Raw genomic sequence first — 11250 nt, 5'->3', positions numbered from 1 at the left:
CTAAGGTCAGAGAGGACCGGAGTGAAACAGTATCTTCTGGACGTGGCGGGACTCCCGCACTCATGAGCCCACAGCGGCCATAGTTGCCTACACAAGACCCAAAGAAGATGAAGACAGGTCCTTCGCACACTTAGCAAGTGCTTTTAGCCACTCGTCCATCTCTCCAGTCCCACATATATAATAATAAAAAAAAACCACTTGAATATGTGGGTCTAAAGTGTAAACTTTGCAGATGACAGTATCATGTCAAAATGTCAAGTGTTGGATGTGCCTGACGCTTACTGAAGACCGTGCTGTTTGGCTCACTTGAATTTGTGTGAATTCTTGTTTCATTCTCACGATTATTATTTTTCACAGTTTGATATCTAACCTAGTGTTTTGTGGCATCTGCACACAAATGAATGTACATACACACCAACACACACAAACAAAACAAAACAAAACAAAACAAAAAAATCTCATGGTATTTGAAGTAAGCGTGCAGTTTTGTGTAGGTTCACAGCTGTTTTCAGGCATTTCTACCACTGAACCACATCCCTTTCCTGTTTTTACCTTTTATTTTTTGATTCTCACCTAAAACTAATAATCCTCCTTCTTCAGCACCCCAAGTACCTGGAATTATGTGTGTGCATCTCCAGACCTACCTTCCCATTTTATTAGTCATTTCTAATTTCACCTGATTGTTGTCTGAATCACACATGGGATTTCAATCTTCCTAATGCTGTGACCTGCTCTGTGACCCTCAGTAACCTGTCCTGGAGAGCTCCATGAGTGCCCTGTGGGTTGAAAGTTCTTGAATATCAGCAGTGCTGTTCATATCTACTGCTTTCTTATTAATGTTCTGTCTGGATGTTATGTCCAATGTTAAAGTAAAGATGGGAGTCTAATATAGCATTTCTTCTATCTCTTTTTACGAGTTTGTATGTAATGATATGGAAGGAATATACACACTGTTAGCTGTTCATGCTGAAGTCTTGATTCAGAATGACAATATAGAATGAACTTCTTTGTCTCTTGTGACAGATTTTCACCTCAGTTCTACTTTGCATAATGTAAATGTGACTACTACCTCTTTGATCTATCTATCATCTATGCTTACAGCTCTCTATCTCTCTCTCTCTTCCTCTCTATCTATCTAAGAAAGAAGTAGAGCAGATGGGAAGCTGGAAGGCATGTGCTTTCTTTTTATTTTTTCAACCTAGAAGAAAATAGGATTTACCTAAGACCTGTGACAATTAGTCTTCATTGTTAATGCGACTAGATTTTTAATCACCTAGGAGATACACTTCTAGGTGTGTCTGGGAGGACATTTGCAGGGAGGTTTAACTGAGGAAGGAAGACTCACGTTGAACGTGGATGACCTCAAGGAACAGAAGAAGGTTAGAGAGATGGCTCATTGGTTAAAGTGCTTGCCTATCCTATTATGAATATAATTGCTTATTAATGTTTATTGACCATTTATAAATAACAAAAGGGTCATCTTTCTAGATATTACCAACTTTAGCATCTGCTGGTTTACAGAGCAAATCTTCCCCTGGAAGGAAGCTGCTGGCTGCCAGTTTTCACTCTCAACTTTGCCTGTTCTCATTCCTTGTAATACATTGGAAAACAAATTTCAATCACTCCATCCTCAAACTCCTCCTGCTTCTCCTGACTCCCTCTCAAATCACTGATGTCCTTTTTATTTATCATTGTTACATGTACACACCACTTCTTTTATCCATTTAGTATTGCTGCTATGTACATATGACCAGGGCTGACCACTTGGAATTGAACAACCTGTGTGTGGAAGCTCATCCCTGGAAGAAACTGATTCTCCCTTTCAGTAGCTATTGACTACCTATAGCTCTTCATCTAGGCATGGGACCATGTGTAATTCCCAATGTCCATATTTGCATGCCAACAGGTGATGTTATTATGCTGCTCTTGTTTTGGCAACTGAGTTGTTGAGATTTCATGGGTTCTTTTTTCCTTACCATGTCTAGGGAACACATCCAGCAGCAGGCATCTTGACAAGATTTGAGAGCCTCTGGCTCTCAAAATTCATCTTTCCCCTCTCTCATAATTGTCCCCAAGCCTTAAGTATGGGAGTTGTATTGAAAATATGTAAGTTGATCTTACACCCTGTTTCCAAAGACACCACACACTTTGGACACAGGATTTGGAGGAATCAAGTTGGAACTGAACTGGTGTCTTCCTCCTTGAGAACTGGTCCTCATAGAACCAGAAGATGCTCTGCATGCTGCCAAGTGTGGAGAAAAATCTGTAGTTCTATCAAACTGCAAAGTCTACAAGCCACAACAATGACTGGACCAGCAAAATATCACAATAGTGTAATAGTGGCACTACTGTCTTGTGAATAACCAACAGCTATCTGATCAGATGTAATACCCACTCAATAAAAAGGGATTCATGTCTGGTATTGTAAATTTAGACAACTACCTGTGGCTAGAGAGGTCATAGACCTATGAGGAGAACCCTCCACTTCCCTTACATAGCTTTCTCACCTTTCATCAAAGAAGCTTCTGTTTCCTGACATACTGTCTTTGTTCGTGTTCCTTGTTTCCTCCACATTCCCCATGTTTGTATCAAATTATAGTCTTCCTCATTGAAGAATTACTTTTATTGTTTCTTTTATTTCCAGCCTACAGTATAACATTTCATTAATGTTGGTAGCAAGGTTCTCATTCATCTTCATTTATAAAAGAAGGAATAAAATTCCGAGAAGGCAAAACTATTTTCTTTCTCCCGTTCAAATGAAGTCTATTGCCTCCTGCCTTCCCTTTCGCCAAAGTCAGTGATCAGTTCAAAGTCTCTTAATGAAAAGTCCCATGCCATCAACATAGGGTGCTGCTAAGAATTTTTTCTCACTTTGATTGTGTTTCTATGTGTAGATCTCATTGTTTTCACTGACTAGAGTTAGGTAGGATTCTGAATCACAGAGGCCCTTGTAATGACTTTGAAAGTTTCTTTCTTCCCCTCACTGTAGTGACATAATTTAATATTTTGCAAAGTTACAGGATGCTATTTCACTTTTTTTTATTTGTTGAGACATTTTTTGTGTATTAATATATGATTGATTATGCAGAGAGTTCCATAGACTGCTAAAAAGAAATCTGTATTCTTTAATGTTTGGATGGAAAGTTCTGTAGATGTCTGTTAGGTCTGCTTGGTTTATAATATATTTTCACTCCAATGTTTCCCTATTTCATTTTTGTCCAGATGACTTGACTCTTGTGGAAAATGGGGCATTAAGGTTAATCTATAGTTTCATATATAGTTGTATTTCTTTTATAGAATTAGGTGCTTCTGTGTTTGGCATGCTTGTTTAGAATTGTAATACCCTCTTGGTGGATTGTTTGTTTAGTAAGTATGAAGTGACATTCCTCAGCTCCCCTAACCACTTTTGGTTTAAAGTCCGTTTTGTCAGATATATAATCTATAACAGAGCAGCACAAAGAAGGGAGGGTAAATGAGTACAGGTAATTTAAGAGTCTGTTTCAGGGCCACAGATACAGTGGTTGAGCAATGTATGTCATGAACAGGCTTTGGTTTAACACTCTGCACCACGAAGGAAGAAAGTCTATGGCATTGAGTTAAAGAGAGTGGGATGTCTCTGAAGCAAGGTGGTACCAGGGAATGTAACAAGAAATCACTAGGTTCTGACAAAAGTAGCAATGGATCAAAAAGAAATAGACACAAGTGTGAGAGAAACAGGAGCCCAATCCAACATAAAGATTTCTATCTTGAGCAAGAGGAATTGAGCAAGGTTCCATGGGAGTCCCTAAGTAGAACAAGATCCTTCTATCAAGCACAACCACTCTGACTGCATCAAGTAGCACACGTCTGTGTGTCCTAGTTGAGGATAGTCATCCAACACTTGGACATATTTATCTGAACAAAGATTACACCATTTTCTTTTTGCTATTCTTATACTGTATTATTTGGGGGTAAAAATATATGTGTCTTAATACGGAAAAAATTTTAAAAAAATAAAGCACTTACCTATCAAGAGTGGGGAGCTAAATTTGAATTCAGGAATTCACATGAAAAAATAGGCACTGTGATGCCCCGGTAATCCAAGCATTGCCATGGTGAGATGGTTGGCAAAGACAGGCAGATACCAGGAAGTTTGTAGATACCAGGAAGATAATCTGGACTTTGGGTCAAATTTACGGGCCCAGCAGAGGTGAAAGATGCCTGAGGACTGATATTTGAGGTTGTCTTATCATCTCAACATGCACACCGTGCATATGTGCACCCACACTCACAGGTGCACTCCCGTACACACACTCAAACTGCAGAAATGAGATGGGGAAAAGGGTAAACGGGGTTGTGCTTCTTCTTCTCCTCCTTCCAATTTTTTCTAGTTTTGCTGTTTGGTTATTATGGGCATAATGTAACCAGTGGCCTCAAGATCCTGTTGCTATAACTTCACGACCACAGTGGACTATCTTCTCTCAAACTGTGAGCCCAAACAAACTTTTCCATTCATAGGTTGCTGTTGTCTTAGTTTTTGACACAGCAACAAGAACAATAACTTTATTCTGTATTTATATGGTTCGTCAGAGATTTTTATATTGCCTTATTTATTTATTTAGTGTGTGTGTGTGTGTGTGTGTGTGTGTGTGTGTGTGTGTGTATGTGTGTGTGTGTGTGTGTGTGTGTGTGTTAGGAATTCACCCTAAGGACTTTCTCAGGCTACGCATACCACTAAGATCAACCCCAGCTCTCACGCTTCTAGGTAGTATCCTTTGGTTTATATTTCTTTTACTTTTTTGGATTTATTTATTTTTATCTTATGTATGAGTGTTTGTCCTCATGTACTTTTATTCACCACATGTATGCCTGTTGCCCACAAAGCTAGTAGAAGGCATCAGCACACATGGAACTGGAGTTATACACAGCTATGAACTACTATGTGGGTACTTGGAACTGAATCTGGGTTCTCTGGAAGAACAGAACATGCTCCTAACTGCGGAGCCAATTCTCAAACACTTGGTTCCTGTTTAGTTTTTTTTTTTAATTAATTTTATTGTTTATTTGGGAATTTCACATCATGCATCCTGATTTTACTCACCTTCCTTTCCGCCTCCCTCCTCTGTGACTTTCCCTTCCAAATCAAAAGTCTATTTTATGTTGTCTATATATTCATTGGAGCATGGTCAAATTCCTAGTGTCCAGCCCGCTAAGGGAGAATAAGTCTTTCTCCTCCTGGATCCCAATCAGAAACCATCCACTAAGGAGAGCCGTTTGCTGGCAGGAGTTGGGCAGAACCAGGTCTCCTGCACCCATGCCACTCCCTGTACCTGCAGTGCTATGGACCAGTGAGGGGCAGAGTCAGGTCTCCCACAAAAGGCAGGGTCAGCTCTTCAGTGCCCATAAACACTAACACGGCTTCAGGAAGCAGCCCAGATCACATGGGCTTCAGTGGTAACATGAGCTGCAGACATCAACACGGCCCTTGTGTGTATCAGGACCACTGATCCACTTGTGGCCCTCGGCAGCTGCGTGGTTCCTGAGTCTTAACATGACCTCAGCTGGTTACACATGCCACTCACATCAGCATTATGCCCTAAGGCAGCAAAACCTGAGCACATTACCAAGACATCAGGCCGTGGCACTGATGACATACTTCCACATGTTCCTGAAGCCTGGGGGCAGCACCATGGACCACAGGCGATAACATGGCCTGCAGTTGCATCATGGGCCACAGTGGTCTGTTCAGAAGGTCCACTCCAGGAAGTGAACCTTTCTTCATCTCAGGCCTCCATCACTGCCCAGAGCCAGGGGTATCCCAAGTCCAGGAGGCAAGTTCAGGGAGTGGGGCTCAGTCTGTGTCTGAATAAGCTCCAAGCTGTTATACACAACCCAACCAACTCTACTGGGCAAGATAGCCTGTCGATCTCAGACCTCTTTCTCTCTCATCTATTACCACGATCACACTCCCAGTTCTACCTCGCTCCATAGCACACAAGCCACTCTGTGTTTTCTGTCTTTCCCAACTCTCCATCACATATTTGTTTTTTGTAGTGGTGCCTGACACCACCCCAGACTGTAAGGCCAGGGTGGTGTTTGGCTGTCTTCATCACTGCCCTGGGCTGTGAGACCCAGCTTGGTTTGTATTTCTTATGGGGCAGGGATCATGGGGATGAACACCTTAGTGTTTGTGTGTATGACAAACTCTTCACTACTTCTCCACTTCTGAAGGACACAGACATATGGTTCACTCATCTCTATTTTGGGGACATGCCTAAAAAGTTGAAATCAGAGCCCCAGCTTATCAAACTCAGCACCCAAAATAGATGCTTGCACATCCATGTACTGCAGTATTATTTGCAATAGACAAAATATGAATCAATAGATTAAAAATGAAATGTATGCACAATGTTTTTTAAAGATTTATTTTAAATTATGTGTATGTGTGTGCTTGTCTCTGTGTGGATATATGTGTGTGCTGGGGGGCGGGGCAGGGAAGGTGCTCAAGGAGGCCAGAAGAAGGCATCATGTCTTCTAGAGCTGGAGTTAAGGTGGTTATGGATTGCCTGACATAGGATCCGGAAAAAACATACTTGGGTCCTCTAGACAAGCAACAATAACATTTAGCTTCTAAGCTATCACTCTAGTAAACACAATGGAGTTGTACTCAGCAATAAAGAACAAAATGATTCCATTTATAGAAAACTGGATGGAACTAAATATAACCATACTAAGAGAAGTAAACCTGTGTCTTAGTTAGGGGTTTATTGCCATGAAGAAGCACCATGACCATGGCAATTCTTAATTAAGAAGATATTGATTGGGGCTGGCTTACAGTTTCAGAGGCTTAGTCCATTATCACCATGATAAGAAGCATGGCAGTGCACAGGTAGACACGGTGCTGGAGAAGGAGCTGAGAGTTCTACATCTGGATCAGCAGGCAGCAAGAAGAGAGGGTGACACTGGGCCTGGCTTGAGCTTCTGAAACTTCAAAGCCTCCTGAGGTGACACAGTTCTTCTGACAAGACCACAACTACTCCAACAAGAACATACCTCCTAATAGTGCCAGTCCCTGTGAGCCTATGGGGACTATTTTCATTCAAACAATCACTTTCAGATTCAGGAAGATAAATTTTTCATGTTTTCCTCCATAGGCAGAATCTAGATTTTCAAAAGGTATAGACTAAAAAGGAGATTCTTAAGGAAAAGGAACAGACACCAGGAGAGGCACAGGAAATCAAAGAGTGACCTACAGAGGCCAGTGTATTCAAAGTAGACATTATGTTTCCATGGAGATGACATAATAAAATCCATTGTTTGTACAACAAATATACACTAATAAATTTTTTTTTTTAGTTTTTCAAGACAGGGATAATAAAAAATTTTAAAAGCATTTTCTAGATAACATGTTCAATGTCATGTCTAGTCCTTTTAAGCTTTAAGAATTTTGTTCAGAATAAAAAAAATGCCCTACTCATCAATTAATTCACAACTATTTTAATAGGATAATATTCAAAGCAAAGTGGGGTTTGAAATATTTTCATATATAGTGTTCTGATGAGAAATACGAAACTTTGTTTTTTCCTATAAATGCTAAACAATTAGTCACATTCTTTAAATTCCAAAGTGCTCACAAACACACACACACACACACACACACACACACACACACACACACACATCTATGGCTTAAAAGCATTGTAGTTTCTCCTTCTGTCCATCGCTCCCCATCTCTGAAATTCTCTTTTGAAATTTCAACTCCAAAAAGTAATTTGGGATACTAAAACATGCAATAGTTCCACAAATAGTAAGTCAAATGGCAAAGAAAAGTGACCATTTTAATCATTAGCTAGAAACAAAACTGTGTTAAAAACTCGGAAGAGTTAGACAAATTATTGACAGAACAACTGAAGTGATCATCAAAATGTCATTTTTCACGATCATTTATTCCACATGCAAAACTTCACATCGAAAGACTTAGGTTTTGATGGGTTTACTCAAACAGGGGAAATAGAATTTTTATATTTATTTTTGAAGACTTCCATTTTGCGATTTTTATCTGTAGTAAATTAAGATGACAGTGAAAGCAAAATGAAAAAAAAATGTTGGCTTATTTTAAGCACTTGGATCTATGCTTATGAAAATGCAGAACCACCTAGTGTAATGGCACCTGCCTTTATTCCCAGCCTCTGGGAGGCAGAAAGGCAATGGGATTTTTGTGAGTGCCAGGCCAGCCTGGTCTCCATAGTAAGCTCCAAGCCAGTCAGGGCTATGCACTGAGACCCTGTTTTGAAAAGGGGGAGAAGCTGAACCTGAGAATCAGCAAAGAGGAAAGTCAAAGGTTTCGTCAGTGAAAAGATAAATGAAGTGGAAATAAGAGGTAGAAAGGAGCAATCTTGCCCAGGACTTCCCTTCTGAAGCACAGGTGAGTGCCCTAGCTTGCCCCCGACCCCATCCCTGGGAACCAGCCACTCCGGGGAAGACCTGCCCAACTTGGCCCCAGGTTCTGGTCCCCGGGCAGGTTCCCTTCTAGCCCCACCGGGAAGGATCCCCTTCTCCAAGACCCCTGGCAGACCCTGCAGTCTCCACGCCCTGCCCCCACGCCCATCCGCCTGAGCCCCAAGCCTCTTCCTGAGACTTAGAGGCCGGCCCCCCAGCTCCCATCTTGCCCAGGACTTCCCTTCTGAAGCACAGGTGAGTGCCCTAGCTTGCCCCGGACCCCATCCCTGGACACCAGCCACTCCGGGGAAGACCTGCCCAACTTGGCCCCAGGTTCTGGTCCCCAGGCAGGTTCCCTTCTAGCCCCACCGGGAAGGATCCGCTTCTCCAAGACTCCTGGCAGACCCTGCAGTCTCCACGCCCTGCCCCCACGCCCATCCGCCTGAGCCCCAAGCCTCTTCTTGAGACTTAGAGGCTGGCCCCCAGCTCCCATCTTGCCCCAGATTTCCCATCTGGAGGAGAGAGAGAGAGAGAGAGAGAGAGAGAGAGAGAGAGAGAGAGAGGAGAGCACCCATCCTCCCCCGGACTTCCCTTCTGAACAAGAGCTCCCATCCTGCCCCGGACTTCCAATTTGGACAAGAGAGCTCCCATCTGGACAAGAGAGAGAGACTTCCTGAATCTGTCAGCTCTGTCTGAACCAAGTGTGCGGATAAGGCCAAAAACGAACCACAAGGAGATGGGCAGACGTCAAGGCAGAAACACATACAACAAAATGAATAGCAATACACCATCACCAGGCCCTAGCCCTCCTCCAACACCTACACCTGAACATCAGAAATTGGAAGAAGCAGAAGAAAATAGCCTTATGAATGTCATCATGAAGAAGCTAGAGGCTCGTGTAGAGGAAAAGACAAAAAAATGTGAAGAACGCTGTAAACAACTAGAGGAAAGGGCAAACAAATTAGAAGAAATCAAAAAAGTCCTGGAAGAGAACAATAAAATACTGAAAGAAAATCAAGAAAAATCAATGAAACAAATGAAGGAAACAGTCCAAGACCTGAAAAGGGAAATAGAAAAAATGAAGAAGACACAAACAGAGGGAATGCTGGAAATAGAAAATCTGAGAAAACGATTGGGAACTTCAGATGCAAGTATAATCAACAGAATGCAAGAGATGGAAGAGAGGATCTCTAGCGTTGAAGATACAATAGAAGAAATAGATTCATCAGTCAAAGAAAACACTAAAGTCAACAAAGTCATGAACCAAAATGTCCAAGAAATTTGGGACACCATGAAAAGACCAAACCTACGAATAATAGGGGTAGAAGAAGGAGAAGAATACCAACTCAAGGGCACAGAAAATATATTCAACAAGATCATAGAAGAAAACTTTCCCAACTTAAAGAAGGAAATGCCTATGAAGATACAGGAAGCCTATAGAACACCAAACAGACTAGACCCCCAAAAAAAGTCCCCTCGCCACATAATAATTAAACAATTAAACCTACAGAATAAAGAAAGAATATTAAGAGCAGCAAAGGAAAAAGGCCAAGTGACATATAAAGGCAAACCTATCAGAATAACACCCGATTTCTCAATGGAGACTTTGAAAGCCAGAAGGTCCTGGACAGATGTAATGCAGACATTAAGAGACCATGGATGTCAGCCTAGACTAATATACCCAGCAAAACTTTCAATCCTCATAGATGGAGTGAACAAGACATTCCATGACAAAGCCAGATTTAAACAATATTTATCCACAAACCCAGCCCTACAGAAAGCACTAGAAGGAAAATTCCAACCTAAGGAAGTCAGATACAACCTCGAAAACACAGGCAATAGATAAAGCCACAGCAGTAGATCCCAACGAAGAAAAGTACACACACATCACCACCAAAAAATAACAGGAATGAACAATCACTGGACATTAATATCCCTCAATATCAATGGACTTAATTCACCTATAAAAAGACATAGGCTTACAGAATGGATACGAAAGCAGGACCCATCTTTCTGCTGCATACAAGAAACACATCTCAAATTCAAAGATAGACACTACCTAAAAATAAAAGGCTGGGAAAAGACTTTCCAATCAAACGGTCTTAAGAAACAAGTGGGTGTAGCCATCCTGATATCCAGCAAAATAGACTTCAAACTAAAATCAATCAAAAGAGATCAAGAAGGGCATTACATACTCATCACAAGAAAGATCCACCAAGATGAAGTCTCAATTCTGAACATTTATGCCCCAAACACAAGGGCACCCACATATGTAAAAGAAACATTATTAAAGCTTAAATCACATATAAAACCCCACACATTAATAGTGGGAGACCTCAACAACCCACTTTCACCACTGGACAGATCCCCCAAATCGAAACTTAACAGAGAAATAAAGGACTTAACTGATGTCATGACTCAAATGGACTTAATCAACATCTACAGAACATTCCATCCTAACAAAAAAGAATATACCTTCTTCTCAGCACCCCATGGAACCTTCTCTAAAATCGACCACATACTTGGTCACAAAACAAATCTAAACAGATACAAAACAATTGGAATAACCTCCTGTGTTCTATCAGACCACCATGGTCTAAAGTTGGATTTCAACAACAACAAAAACTACAGAAAACCTACAATCTCATGGAAACTGAACAATACCCAACTGAATCACCAATGGGTTAAGGAAGAAATAAAGAAAGAAATTAAAGACTTCCTAGAGATCAACGAAAATGAAGACACCACATATCCAAACCTATGGGACACTATGAAAGCAGTACTAAGAGGGAAATTCATAGCACTAAACGCCCACATAAATAAGCTGGAGAA

The sequence above is a fragment of the Peromyscus eremicus genome, chromosome 1 (assembly GCF_949786415.1).
Source record: "Peromyscus eremicus chromosome 1, PerEre_H2_v1, whole genome shotgun sequence".
Classification (NCBI taxonomy): Eukaryota; Metazoa; Chordata; class Mammalia; order Rodentia; family Cricetidae; genus Peromyscus; species Peromyscus eremicus.
This window is presented reverse-complemented; position numbering follows the sequence as displayed.